Source organism: Sceloporus occidentalis, unplaced genomic scaffold (assembly GCF_023333645.1).
Source record: "Sceloporus occidentalis isolate IW3139 unplaced genomic scaffold, rSceOcc1.0.p SCAF_1, whole genome shotgun sequence".
In the NCBI taxonomy this organism is placed as follows: domain Eukaryota; kingdom Metazoa; phylum Chordata; class Lepidosauria; order Squamata; family Phrynosomatidae; genus Sceloporus; species Sceloporus occidentalis.
This window is the reverse complement of record NW_028316981.1, coordinates 25,297,713-25,310,351: the sequence shown is the minus strand read 5'-3', so window position 1 is coordinate 25,310,351 and position 12,639 is coordinate 25,297,713. Positions and strand designations below refer to the sequence as shown.

Sequence of the window (12,639 nt, the reverse complement as noted above, 5' to 3'; positions counted from 1 at the left end):
CTGCAACAATCATGTGCAGAAACAGGATTCAAAAACCAGGAAAAACCTGCAAAAGTGGGTAGTTTTTCACACCTGACAGGGTTAATGTGACATTAACCCAAACAGGGAGTAGACAAAACCCACCCCTTTTTACTTTTGGGAGTTTACGTTTGGGTTAATGTTGCGTTAATTCGCATTAACACTAACGTCTGAAAAACAACCTGCTTTTTAGGTTTTTTTTCTACTTTCTGATTGGGTTAATCCCAAACGTTTGAAAAACTACCCGCTTTTATGGGTTTTTTCCAGTTTAAATCCAGTTTCTGCACAAGATCCATCCCATGTGATAAACTCCACAGAAAATAAATAAATGCCTTCAGCCCCAGTTCTGAGGAGGAAAGCAGGATATTAATAATAAAAAATAGGAAATGTTTCACTTCTGTGTATGTAGCAAACATTTTAGCCTAAAGGAAGATAGCCACCTTGTATAAAAAAAAATAGACAATTTTAAATTAGTGCCATTTTCTGCCTGGAGAAGCTTGCCTGGTGATATTAAAACTGGCATTAATCTAATAAATTAAAAGGCCACCAAGCCCATCTGGGCAAATTGGTGATAATATTGCACTGAAGTAAATTCTGGCTTCTGTTGCCTCTTCTCACCATTGCCTTCTATGAAGAAAAAGCTGCCTCCAGGAAAGCTGACCCTAGGGCTATTAAATGAGCCTCTACTCAGACCATATGCCTAATTGTTGTAGAGAGCTTGTTGAGATTAAATGTTCTTTATGTATATGCACATCAGTCCTATGAATTTGTTATATTAATTCTGCTGGCATACCAGATGTATATGTATTTGTCTGAAGAGCAATATTTTAAAAGCAAAATGTAATTTCAATAAAGCCGGCTACAATAATATAATATTTTGTATTTGTGGGGGAGGCGTTGAGAATCTGGCAAAGGGAATCTCAGACAGTGGATGCCTGTGCTATTCATGGCACACGGTACAAAACACATACATTGTGACCCACTGGGTACAGTCCACCAAAAAGGCTTCCTTGCAAGCCCCTTGAAGAAGATACCAGGAGCTATGCAGCAGTAGTCCTCATGCAACAGTCTTTTCATTTCAACGTGGGATGCAACTTAACTAAATGTTTAATGAATCAATCATATGAGATCTGGTTGTCTGATCCATTGGTTACATTTGCTGAGAAAAAAACTACCTTCCTTCTGAAACTAGAAATGTATTTTCTTTGTTTTCAGATGAGTCACATGTGTGTCATAGCAGCAGACATTGCCTTGGAAAAGGCATCCTACCTGTATGTGAGGGAGATGTGAGAATGTCTCACAAGTGAGCGCTTGCTATCTGCAGTTTTGATGCAAAGTGAGTGAGGTGACCATCTCTGGGGCAGATGCCAAGTGATGGACAGCAGCAGTGAAGTATTAAAAGAAAGCAGTGTAGCCATACAGTCTACCTTCTAAGCTAACCTTCAGGCACACTGGAAGGCAATGTTCTATCTCCAGTATTATTGAAGCAAAATTTAGTTGTCTGTCCTGTTGGTTTCTTTACATGGAGTGCAGTGCAGGTGATGCTATCATGTCGCAGTAAAATATAGTTGAGCTTTTGTGTCCCTTTTAAGTTGTTTCCAACACCCTCTGAACAAATCTTGCCAAGAAAACCCTGTGATGGATTTGCTTTAGGATCTCTATAAGTCGGAAACAACTTGAAGGCGTGCAACAGCAACAAAGGTAAAGCTATTTTGGAGTTTTCTTGGTAAGACATGTTCAGAGAAAGTTTGCCTTTGCCTTCCTCTGAGGATGAGAGAGTGTGAATTGCCCAAGGTCATGCAGTGGGTTTCCATGACTGAGCAGGAAATTTGAACCCTGGTCTCTGGCATCCCAGTCCAATGCTCAAACCACTAACCACACAGAATACTTACCTTAATTTTTTTTTAAAAAAAACAACCTGCTGTTGCTTTTTAGTAGACTTAATAGAACATTCCTTTAGGTGTCCACCCAGAAGTAAGCACTATGGAGTTTAATGGAAGCTCTTCCCAGTGGTTTGAGTATTGGGCTATGACTCTGGAGAGCAGGATTTGAATCCCTTCTCAGCCATGCAAACACACTGGATGACTAGGCTTTTTGTGGGTTTTTTAGGCGATGGGGCCATGTTCTAGACGTTCTTAGAAGTAAACATGGCCACATAGCTTGAAAAAAACACAAATAATTATGGATGCCGGCCGTGAAAGCCTTTGACTTCACACTGGATGACCTTGGGCAAAGTCACAGTCTCTCAGATGATGGCAGCAGCAAACCCTCCCTGATGAAATCTTTAGGGGCATGATAAGTCAGAAACGACTTGATCGCAAGCAACACCATAAACAAAACATTCCCAGGTTACTTGGTACAGAACTGCAGCCTAGGGGTACAATGCTGTAAGCACACTTTGGGGAAAGTCCCGTTGTACTCAGTATGCCTTTTTTCTTCAGAAGACCACATGCAACAGGACTGGACTATTAAGAGTTGTTTTTGTCTAGCCAGTCCCTTGATTCAGTGTTGCAGGCCTTATTATCCCTGAGGCTTGTACAGAATGGGATGATGACTCCAGGCCACATGTGCTGGGATCCAGCACAGGCAGCTGTCCAGACCATCGTCCTGAACTTCCTTCTGGCTGCCTCTTCCTGTTGCAGAACAGTGCTTTCTCTGCATGCCATCCAACTTGTCCTGGCTGTCCTAAACAGTCCTGTTAGTGGACAAATTGCCAGAGACAAAGAGTCAAGAGGAAGTCCAATTGACTTCTATATGGAAAATGAAGAGGGGGAACCCTTCTTCTTCTTGACCTTGGGTAGCAAAAGGTTTTGGGTGTGGCTAGTGATATTTAAGGCATCTGGTGGCGCAGTGGTTAAATGCCTGTACTGCAGCCATTCACTCAAAACCACAAGGTTGCGAGTTCAAGACCAGCAAAAGGGCCCAAGCTCGACTCAGGCTTGCATCCTTCTGAGGTCGCTAAAATGAGTACCCAAACTTTTGGGGGCAAATTAGCTTACTTGCTGTTCACCGCTATGATCTTTGGAATAGCAGTATATAAATAAAACAAATTATTATTATTAATTATCTTTAAATAGAGGATCTTCTGTACATTACAGGAGCTTCTGAAAAACATGCTTCTCTTGGGTGTTGTAGCTATGGGAAGTTGGGATGGGATGAGGGTATCAAAATAAGCTTGGGACCAGAATTCCAACCAAGGCAGTAGGTAGCCTTTATGAATGATATCATGTCCAATTTGATTTTGCCTATTTTTTGTCAAAGGAAAAGGCCACTTTTAGACATGTCTTTTCTCAGCAGCCCACAGTATCTTTTGGACTCTTCTCCAGCACCACATCTCAAATGAGCTGATTTTCTTTCTGTCTTCTGTCACAAAAGCTGAAGAGTCGATGGCTAGTCCATCTACCTCCTGTTTTAATGAGTGATGTATTTTAATACTATTCTAGTTTAATTCTGTTTTAATGCCTACTTTTGTATGTTTTTAATTGCGTTGTTTTTTAATTTGTAAGACGCTTTGTGTCCCTATTGTGGGGGGCGGAGAGCATAACAACAACAACAAAGACCAAATGGAAAATGGCTGCAAAATGTTTGGGGCCAGCCTTGCTCCCTGGAATTGCAACCCCTCTATTTCCCTGCACAAAGATCTGTCTATGCTTGGTTAGCAGAGTCTTTCGTTGTAGCTTTCCCCCCACTCATTTATGTAATGGATTTCTATATATGATTTCCCCCCACCTCCATTCAGAAAATACTCCTTTGTTTGGAACTGTTAAAATTCTCAGTGAAGACATTTACTACAACAGTAAAAACCCTGCAGAAACAGTTTTGCAAGGAAGGGCAGTGAGGGAGGTGAGAAGTTGTCCTCCTCCTTTTACAAGGAGGCCTCCTGCTGCCAGAGGGACTAGATGTCCTCCTTTTCCAGGACACATCCTACATGCCAACCTTCTGTCCAGGAGGAATTCCAAAATGTCCTCCATTTTGAGCATGAGTAAGAAGCACATTGAATAGCACACCACATTTGCTGTTCTCATTGGGAAAAGGCATCTACCTGGCAGCCTATCCTTACATCAAATAGAGGGATAGGGTGGATCACTGTAAAGTTATTTTTTCCTAGTTGCTGCAGCAGACAAGATTTGCACCCAGTGCTAGGGTCCATTTGTTTCTCAGAGGGGGAGAGGACAACAAATGTAATGGGCAGTTTGAGGACACAATGCAAAAGTAGAATATTTCTTCCCTTAGGAGTTTTTCACACGAAGGAGGCTGGGAGTTTATCCCTTGAATATACCAGAAAAATCACGTAATTACACTTAACAATTTCACACGACATTGCACAAAACCCGCCATTAAAGTGGTCACAAAGAAGCATTAATGCACATTTTTTTATTTTCGAAATTTCAATGCAAAAGCATTTCTGCTATCACTTTATTTGCACAATTGCGTTTGATAATCATTTGAGGAATTACTCACCATTTCTGCTTATTTTGCGAGTTGCTTTAAATGCGCTTTAATCTCTCTTTAATGCCGAAATCAGCCCCAGTGTGATAAACTCCTTAATTTTGGCACAGTGGACAAATGAAAGGAGTAATTGAAATGTAGATGTGGTCCAGGGTTTGTTGCTTGTAAAGGACAATTTTAAGGCTTTGTCTTGCTCAGAGTTCTATAAGTATCTTGCAAGCCAAGAAGGCATTTTAAGGGAGATAAATTCATCAGAAAAGTACAGTATCATCCAAAATCCACCAAACAGTGGTGCCTTTATTGGGCCAACCAAAATGCACATTATTATGCCTGTTGCAAGCTTTGGAAGCAAGCTTTTTTGAAGCGCCTTGTCCTCCTTGACGGTTAGGACACTTTGTCATGGAGCTATAAATAAACCCTAAGAAATATACTACTTCGAGTGTTTTCAAAACTTTTCAGCTTGTATTTGAAAAGCTCCTCCATTTTGAGGTGGCTTCTGCTTTTCTAGGGTTAGGACACTAGTCACTCTGGGAACAGAGCTGTAAATAAGGCCTATGAAATGAATCTCTCTGTCTGTAGCTTTTATTTGGCAGTGTCCTCCATTTTGAGGGGGATGTACTAAAACAAAGGACAGTACTTGCCCATAGGGAAACCATACTTGCCCACAGGCAGTCATTGGAGAATACTTGCCCATAGAGAATCATGAAGATTATTTGGCCATAGGGAAACACTGGGGATTGCTTGCCCATAGGGAACCATGGGGAATACTTGACCATAGAGAATCATGAAGATTGCTTGACCATGGGCAAGTATTCCCCATGATTCCCTATGGGCAAGTACTGTCCTTTGTTTTAGTACGTCCCTCTCAAAATGGAGGACACTACCAAATAAAAGCTAGAACAGTGGCATGAATCCATCCCATAGGGTTTATTTACAGCTCTATTGCCAGGGTGACCAATAAGCGTCCTCCTAACCACCAAGGAGGACAAGGGCGCCTCAAAATGGAGGACACAACAAGCAACCCTCAATGCTTCCCTATGGGCAGATATCCCCCAAAAGCATGGCTTCCCTGTGGGCAAATGCTGCCCTTTGTTTTTTGAGGTGCCTTGTCCTCCTCTGGGGCCCCTGAGGGCCCTGGCAAAACCAACCAGGGCGGCTGTGTGTGTTGTGTACTGTGTGTGTTGTGGGGCGTTTGCCCTTTTCTCCCCTCCATCCTCCTCCTCCTCCTCTCTCTCTCTCTCTCTCTCTCTCTTCCTGAAGGGAGCGTAAAGAAGAGAAGCAGCAGAGGCTGGAGAGAAAAGGGCGGCGATAGATAGGGGTCTCTCCTCTCCTCCTCCTCCTCCTTCTCCTCCTCCTCCCTCAGCCGCCCATGAGGCTCCGCCGACGGCAGGGGAAGGAGAGTTTGCCCCGGCTGAGAGAGGCTGCTCGAGGCGGAGAGGAAGGTGAGGACGCCTGGAAATGGAGGGAGAAGGGAAGCAGGGGAAGGGGCCAATGGTGGGCTGCCTCAGGAGGGCGTCCTCCTTTCCCCGGACACGGTCCTCCACTCCAGCCTTCTGTCCGGGGGAGGAGTTCCAAAATGTCCTCCCTTTTGAGCATGGGTTTATCTCTCTGGGAGTGTTTTGATCTTCTGTGTGGTAATGTCCTCCTTTGCCCCCCTTCAGATGCAGGGTGAGCAGAGGTGGTCCTCCTTTTCTCCAGGACACCGTCCTCCATTTCAGCCTTCGTGTCCAGGAGGAATCCCAAAAGGTCCTCCCTTTCGAGCAAGACTAGGCAGCATGGATTTAACTTTGGAGGGGTGTTTTTTTGCTTTTATGTTGTAATGTCCTCCTTTTCCCCCCAGAGTGTCACACTCTCTCAGCCTCAGAGGATGGCCATGATGGCAGATAAATCTTTCCAACAACAAAGGCATCCCTGCCATGGAGTTTTCTTGGCAAGTTTCTTCAGAGAGGCAAGGTGACCGGAGGTGGTCCTCCTCCTCCAGGACATGTCCTCCATTTCAACCATCATGTGCAAGAGGCATTTCATGAGGTTCCATGACCAAGAAGCATGAATGTTATCTTTCTATTATGAGTGTTTCTAGCTTCTGTTTGGAAAGGTCCTCCATTTCTTTCTGGAAGGACCTCCATTCTGTGGTGCCTTGTCCTCCTTTGCGGTGAGGACACCTCTGGTCACCTTGGCTGCCTGGGGCAGAAGAAAAAACAACAACAACTCTTCCCCCACCAAAGTTTCTTTCAGTGGGAAGGGAGAAGAGCTTTGGCACCTCAGGGACTGGAGGCTGCATCTGTTGTTGTTGTGTGTCTTCAAGTCTTTTCTGACTTATGGCAATCCTAAGGTGGTGAACCTATTGTGGGGTTTTAATGGTTTGCCATAGCCTTCCTCCAAGGCTGAGAGAGTGTGCTTTGTCCAAAGTCGCCCGGTGGATTTCTATGGCCGAGCTGGAAACACTTCAAGTCGTTTCTTACTTATGGCAACCCTAAGGTGATCACGGGTTTTTAATCACTGGGTTTGTTCAGAGGAGGTTTATCACTGCCTTCACCTGAGGCTGAGAGGATGTGACTTGCCGAAGGTCACCCAGTGGGTTTCACGGCCAAGCTGGTATTCGAACCCTGGTCCCCAGACTCCTAGTCCAGCAGCCCTCAAATCGCTACCCCAGGTGGTCTTTAACCTTTTCTGCCAGTGCCTCCCCAAACTACAAACCTGTAGGATGGAGCCAGGGAAGTTCAAAGTGTTGTTGAGGTGCATTGTTTCTACAGTGTAGATGCAACCTGTGAGTTTCCAAAGGACGCATCTGGGCTTCTGAGGAATGGGAGGTCCTCATAAGCACAAAAGACACTGCAAAATGTAGGACGTACAAGGAAAAATGGAGGACATATCCAAAATGAAAGCAAAAAACATTCATAGAAATGTAAATGCAGTGCTTCTCAGTGGTGTTCAAAATGGAGGACTTTATGGAATCCCACCTAGACGGAGGTCTGAAATGGACGACATGTCCTGCAAAAGGAGGAGAACGCCTGGTCACCCTGCCTGACAGACTCTCAAGGGCATGTATGGGCTTGGGGGGGGGGCAAGTTGACGAGGTCCTAACCACAAAGGAGGACAAGGTACTGCAAGGTTATGGATGTAGAAGAAAGAAAAGTAGGACATGATCAAATCAAAGCTAGAAACACATAGAAATGTAAATTCATGCTTTTTAGTCCTGCTCAAAATGGAGGACTTTTTATAATTGTTCCTGGACAGAAGGCTGAAATGTAAGGCATGTCCTGGAAAAGAAGGACCTCTGGTCACATTAGGGAGTTGGGAGACTGGGGAGGTGCCACTGTGCCCTGAGAGTGCCTTGCACATCCTCTCTCTTGCTCTCTTTCCAACCTTGAATGGCAATGTGGATGAGACACCTGGACAGTAGGAAGCCCATGCCAGTGGTGGACAAGCTTTGCTGTTTCGTTGGGCCTTTCCAGACTCTTATTATGGGGGGGAAAGGGTCCAAGGAAGGCACCACTGGCTGGTCAAGCAGCCAGGATGAGCTGGAGAGGCTTCCTGGGAGCCTTAAGGTGCCTGGTACTTCCCTCCCTCATTCTCTCTTTCTTCCTCCACTGCTAAGGTAAGATGACACAGCTGAGAGGGGGGACGACAACCACAAATGAAACCATGGGACTAGGACATTGTGCATTCCAAATCCACCCTGTTTGTCATTTAGTTGTTGTTGTTTGCCTTCAATTTGTATCCAACTTACGGCCCCACTAAGGCGAGCCTATAATGGGATTTTCTTGGCAAGGTTTCTTTAGAGGAGGTTTGCCTGTGCCATCCTCTGAAGCTGAGAGAGTGTGACTTACCAAATGTCACCCAGTGGGTTTCATGACCAAGCAGGGATTTTGAACCGTGCTTTCCAGAGTCATAGCCTAGTGCTCAAACCACTATGCCAAGGGTCACTATAAGTCTGAAACAACATGAAGACGCACAATTTGAAGGCATGGTTATCAAATTTGCAGATGACACCAAATTAGGAGGAGTAGTTAATACCCAAGAGGACAGGATCAAAATTCAAAATGACCTGAATAGACTAGAAAGCTGGGCCAAAGCTAACAAAATGAACTTCAACATAGAGAAATGTAAGGTAGTGCACTTAGGGTGGAAAGATGAAATGCACTGATACATGATGGGGGACACCTGGCTGAACGAGACTACGTGTGAAAGGGATCTGGGAGTCCAAGTAGACCGCAAGTTGAACATGAGTCAAGAGTGCGATGCGGCAGCTAAAAAGGCCAAAGTGATTTTAGGCTGCACCAATAGAATTATAGTGTCTAGATCAAGGAAATAATAATAAATAAAAGTTTTATTTCTATACCGCCCTTCTTCAAATCAGGGCGGTGTACAGCAAAGTTAACATTACAGTATACATCCGAACAGTACATTATACAAGAAAACATATCACAATAAAACCTAAACATATTAAAAGCATTACAACCTCGTGCCAGTCTAATGCTGGCGGGGGGGGGGGGGAGGAGAGTACATATTCAGGGGGAAATATTCAGGGGTAGGCTTGCTTGAATAAATAAGTTTTCAACCCCTTCTTAAATTGGGGTAGGGAGGTGGCTGCACAGAGTAATAGTAGAAGTAGAATAGTAGTATAGAAGTAGAATAGAATAGTAGAAGTAGAAGTAATAGAGCCACTATTCTGCTTTGGTCAGGCCCCACCTGGAATACTGTGTCCGGTTCTGGGCATCACAATTCAAAAAGGATGTTCAGAAATTTGAGTGTGTCCAAAGGGGGGTGACTAAAATGGTGAAGTGTCTGGAAACCAAGCTCAATGAGGAATGACTCAGGGAGCTGGGGATGTTTAGCCTGGAGAAGAGAAGGTTAAGAGGTGATATGACAGCCCTGTTTAAATTAGGGATGTCATATTGAGGAGGGAGCAAGCTTGTTTTCTGCTGCTTCAGAGAACAGGACCTGGAACAATGGATGCAAGCTCCAGGTAAAGAGATTCCACCTAAACATTAGGAGGAACTTCCTGACAGTAAGGGCTGTTCGACACTGGAACACACTCCCTAAGAGAGTGGTGGAGTATCCTTCCTTGGAGGTCTTTAAACAGAGGTTCGATGGCCACCTGTCGGGGATGCTTTGATTGGAAGTTCCTGCATGGCAGGGGGTTGGAATGGATGGCCCTTGTGGTCTCCTCCAACTCTGATATGATAATTTCATTAAGTTTCCGAGATAATGGGTAAAAAACCATGTATGGGCTTTCTCAGAGGCTTGGGGAGTATCTAGATTGTAGAAATAATGCAGTTTGACACCACTTCACCTGCCATGTCTCTCCTTCCTACAGAATCCTGGTGTGTCGTGCCTTGTGATGCACTAGCACCTTTTGGCAGAGAAGGCTAACAGCCTTGTAAAACTACAAATCTCAGGAATTCCATAGGATACAACACTTAAAGTGGTGTCAAGCTGCTATTATTTCTACAGTGTAGATGCACCCTTATATTGGGCAGGAAGCTGGGGAAAGCCTCACAGCCACAGCTTCTTGTTGGCTGCAAACCTGAGTATAGTGCATTCAGTGATTCCTTGCCTTCGGTTGAAAAAAATAAAATAGAGATTTGTAAAATTTAGAAGAAACAATCTGTTTGGCAGAAAAAGCTTGTGGATAACGGGAACCCTATCCTGAAAAGCCCATAACCTGGGAGCCTGTTCTTAATGAAGCAGGTAGGATTTCGAACGAGGAGCATTGAATTGTGTTTGGCTGTAGCTCTGCTTGCACCCAGGCTCATTTTAGAAATCATTAAATGTTGACTCATGCATTTACTGTCTGTTTGAGACTCGCGGCGTATATATGCTGAGTACTGTATTTGGGAGCAACCAAGGAAAGCTGTGACTTTGGAAGCAGATTTACATGAGGTTTGTGTGTGTGCCTGCATGTGCACATGTGTGTTTGCTGATGGCTATAGCTTGGAGAGGGACTCTGATAAGGAAACATCATAGCTGTCAAGAAACAGTCCTCAAGAAGAGGAGCTGATGAGTCTCTAGACTCGTTTCGTCTCTGCCTAACATCCAGGGATTAGCCTAGCTGTTGGCTGTGTGACAGAGCTTGGCCCCCAAGTGCACAGTCAGTAATAAAAGGAGTGATTGCCTTGATCACGCCCGGGGTTTGTCTTTCCCTCATTCTCGTGCAGGCAAAATAAGCACGTATCTGAAGACTGAGGGGAATGGCTTCCAGGAGAAAATGTGTCATGTACCAGGCCATGCCTGACTGTTAGAAATTAAAATCTGGTTGCTCTAATAGCTCCCTACAGCCTGCCAGTTATGAATTCTTAATTGCAAGACTGTTGGCATTTTATCAAAAATGGGTAGATGATAAAGGTCCAGGGAATAGTTAGGTCTTTTGAACCTTGTGTGTTTGAAAGTGGCTTTTATGATCTGGTCTCAGTGATGTAGAACATTTTGAAATGTAGGTGCACATCATGACAGTAGCCACATCTGCAAAAACTACTCAAAAAGTTCCCCTTCTTTTTTTTTTTTTTAATTTTCCATTTTTCCTTTTAAAATCCAATAATGGTTGGAAGTTGTTTGCATTCCCACCAGGAGCAGGCCTTTTGGTAATCTAAGGCTGTATCTGCACGGCAGAAATAATCCAGTTTGACACCACTTCAACTGCCATAGCTCAAGGATATGGAATTCTGGGAATTGTAGTTTTGTGAGACATTTAGGCTTCACAAAATTCCATAGTATTGAGTCATGGCAGTTAAAGTGGTGTCAAACTGCATTATTTTTTCAGTGCAGATGCAGCCCAAGAGGTCTTAATTTCATATTCAAAACCAAACGATCCCAAAATATTTTGCATTGCAGTAGGGATAGCTCACAACAAAATATATTTGGCTGGGACTAATCTTTTCCTCTTTGTACCCCAGATACTGTGAACATTGTAGCTCAATTTAGAGGGAACATGAAAACCTATGGGAACTGGCACATGATAATCATCAGCCCTGCTTCTCAGACACTCGCAGTACTTTGACTCTGTAAGCCCTGAATCCACTACAATACAGCCTGATCGTAAAACAAATGTCTGCTCTAAAATACTTCAGGTTGAAAACAGTGGAATAACTGTCCAAGTAAGTGTTTTTTAAATTAAAGTATCATGTGCTTCTTGCTAGGGAACCACAGACAGGAAGGAATTAGTAATGCAGGGAGATTAAACATTATAATGCTTGTCCTCCCCCCCCCCACATGTGCATATCTGTGCATATTTTTATTTCACCAAGATTCATTCTCTCTCTCTCTCTTGTCTCAATCTTTCCTTCCCGAGTCTGCATTTAACACTATATTCAGGATGGAGAAAGCTTTTTTCCTTCATCCTTTTTGTTTGTATGTTCTAAATGTGCCCCCATTCCTTGCTTATAAACGTTGTTCCTAACACACCCTTTTTTCACCAAACCCTTCCGTTTTTTCTATAAAGAAACAGATGTCTTGTTAACACTTGGTTGGTTTAAAACTTCAGTACAGTCGGACCTTCTTATACATGAATTTTTTATACACAAATTCAAGCATCCACAGTTTGAAAATGTTAAAAAAAGTATCAATTTCAAATATCAAACCTTGATTTTCCATTTTTATAAGGGACACCATTTTGCTATGTTATTATATTTAATGGGACTTGAGCATACACGGATTTTGTTATACATGGGAGATCTTGGAACCAAACCCCAGCATATAACAAGGGTCCACTGTACATCTCATCCAGTAGATAATGCTGTAGATATTGCTTGGTAGATGAAGGGAATGCTGTGGATATAGTATATCTTGATTTCAGTAAAGCCTTTGACAAGGTTTCCCATGACATTCTTGCAAATAAGCTTGTAAAATGTGGGCTAGACAAAGTAACTGTTAAATGGATCTGTAATTGGTTGACCGGCCGAACCCAAAGGGTGCTCAACAATGGCTCTGGAAGCCTTACCCTATGAGGAAAGACTCAGGGAGCTGGGGATGTTTAGCCTGGAGAAGAGAAAGTTAAGAGGTGATATGATAGCCCTGTTTAAATATTTGAAAGGATGTCATATTGAGGAGGGAGCAAGCTTGTTTTCTGCTGCTCCAGGGAACAGGACCCGGAACAATGGATACAAGCTACAGGAGGAGAGATTCCACCTCAACATTAGGAAGAACTTCCTGACAGTAAGGGCTGTTCGACAG

The 12,639-nt window shown here is 43.6% G+C and overlaps 1 protein-coding gene across 4 annotated transcripts in view; it reads left to right on the top strand.

The window, feature by feature from the left end:
• The first annotated feature begins 5,832 nt into the window (after positions 1-5,832).
• KLHDC8B (kelch domain containing 8B) overlaps positions 5,833-12,639 on the top strand; it is a 58,127-nt gene continuing 51,320 nt past the window's right edge. For 2 of the 4 annotated variants that reach the window (XM_089518152.1, XM_089518135.1), the window contains exons 1-2: positions 5,837-5,909; positions 11,364-11,564. The gene's annotated coding sequence lies outside the window, so the exon portion shown is untranslated. Of the gene's footprint in view, positions 5,910-11,363; positions 11,565-12,639 lie in introns of those variants that run through there. The other 2 variants (XM_089518144.1, XM_089518161.1) reach the window with 2 other exon arrangements.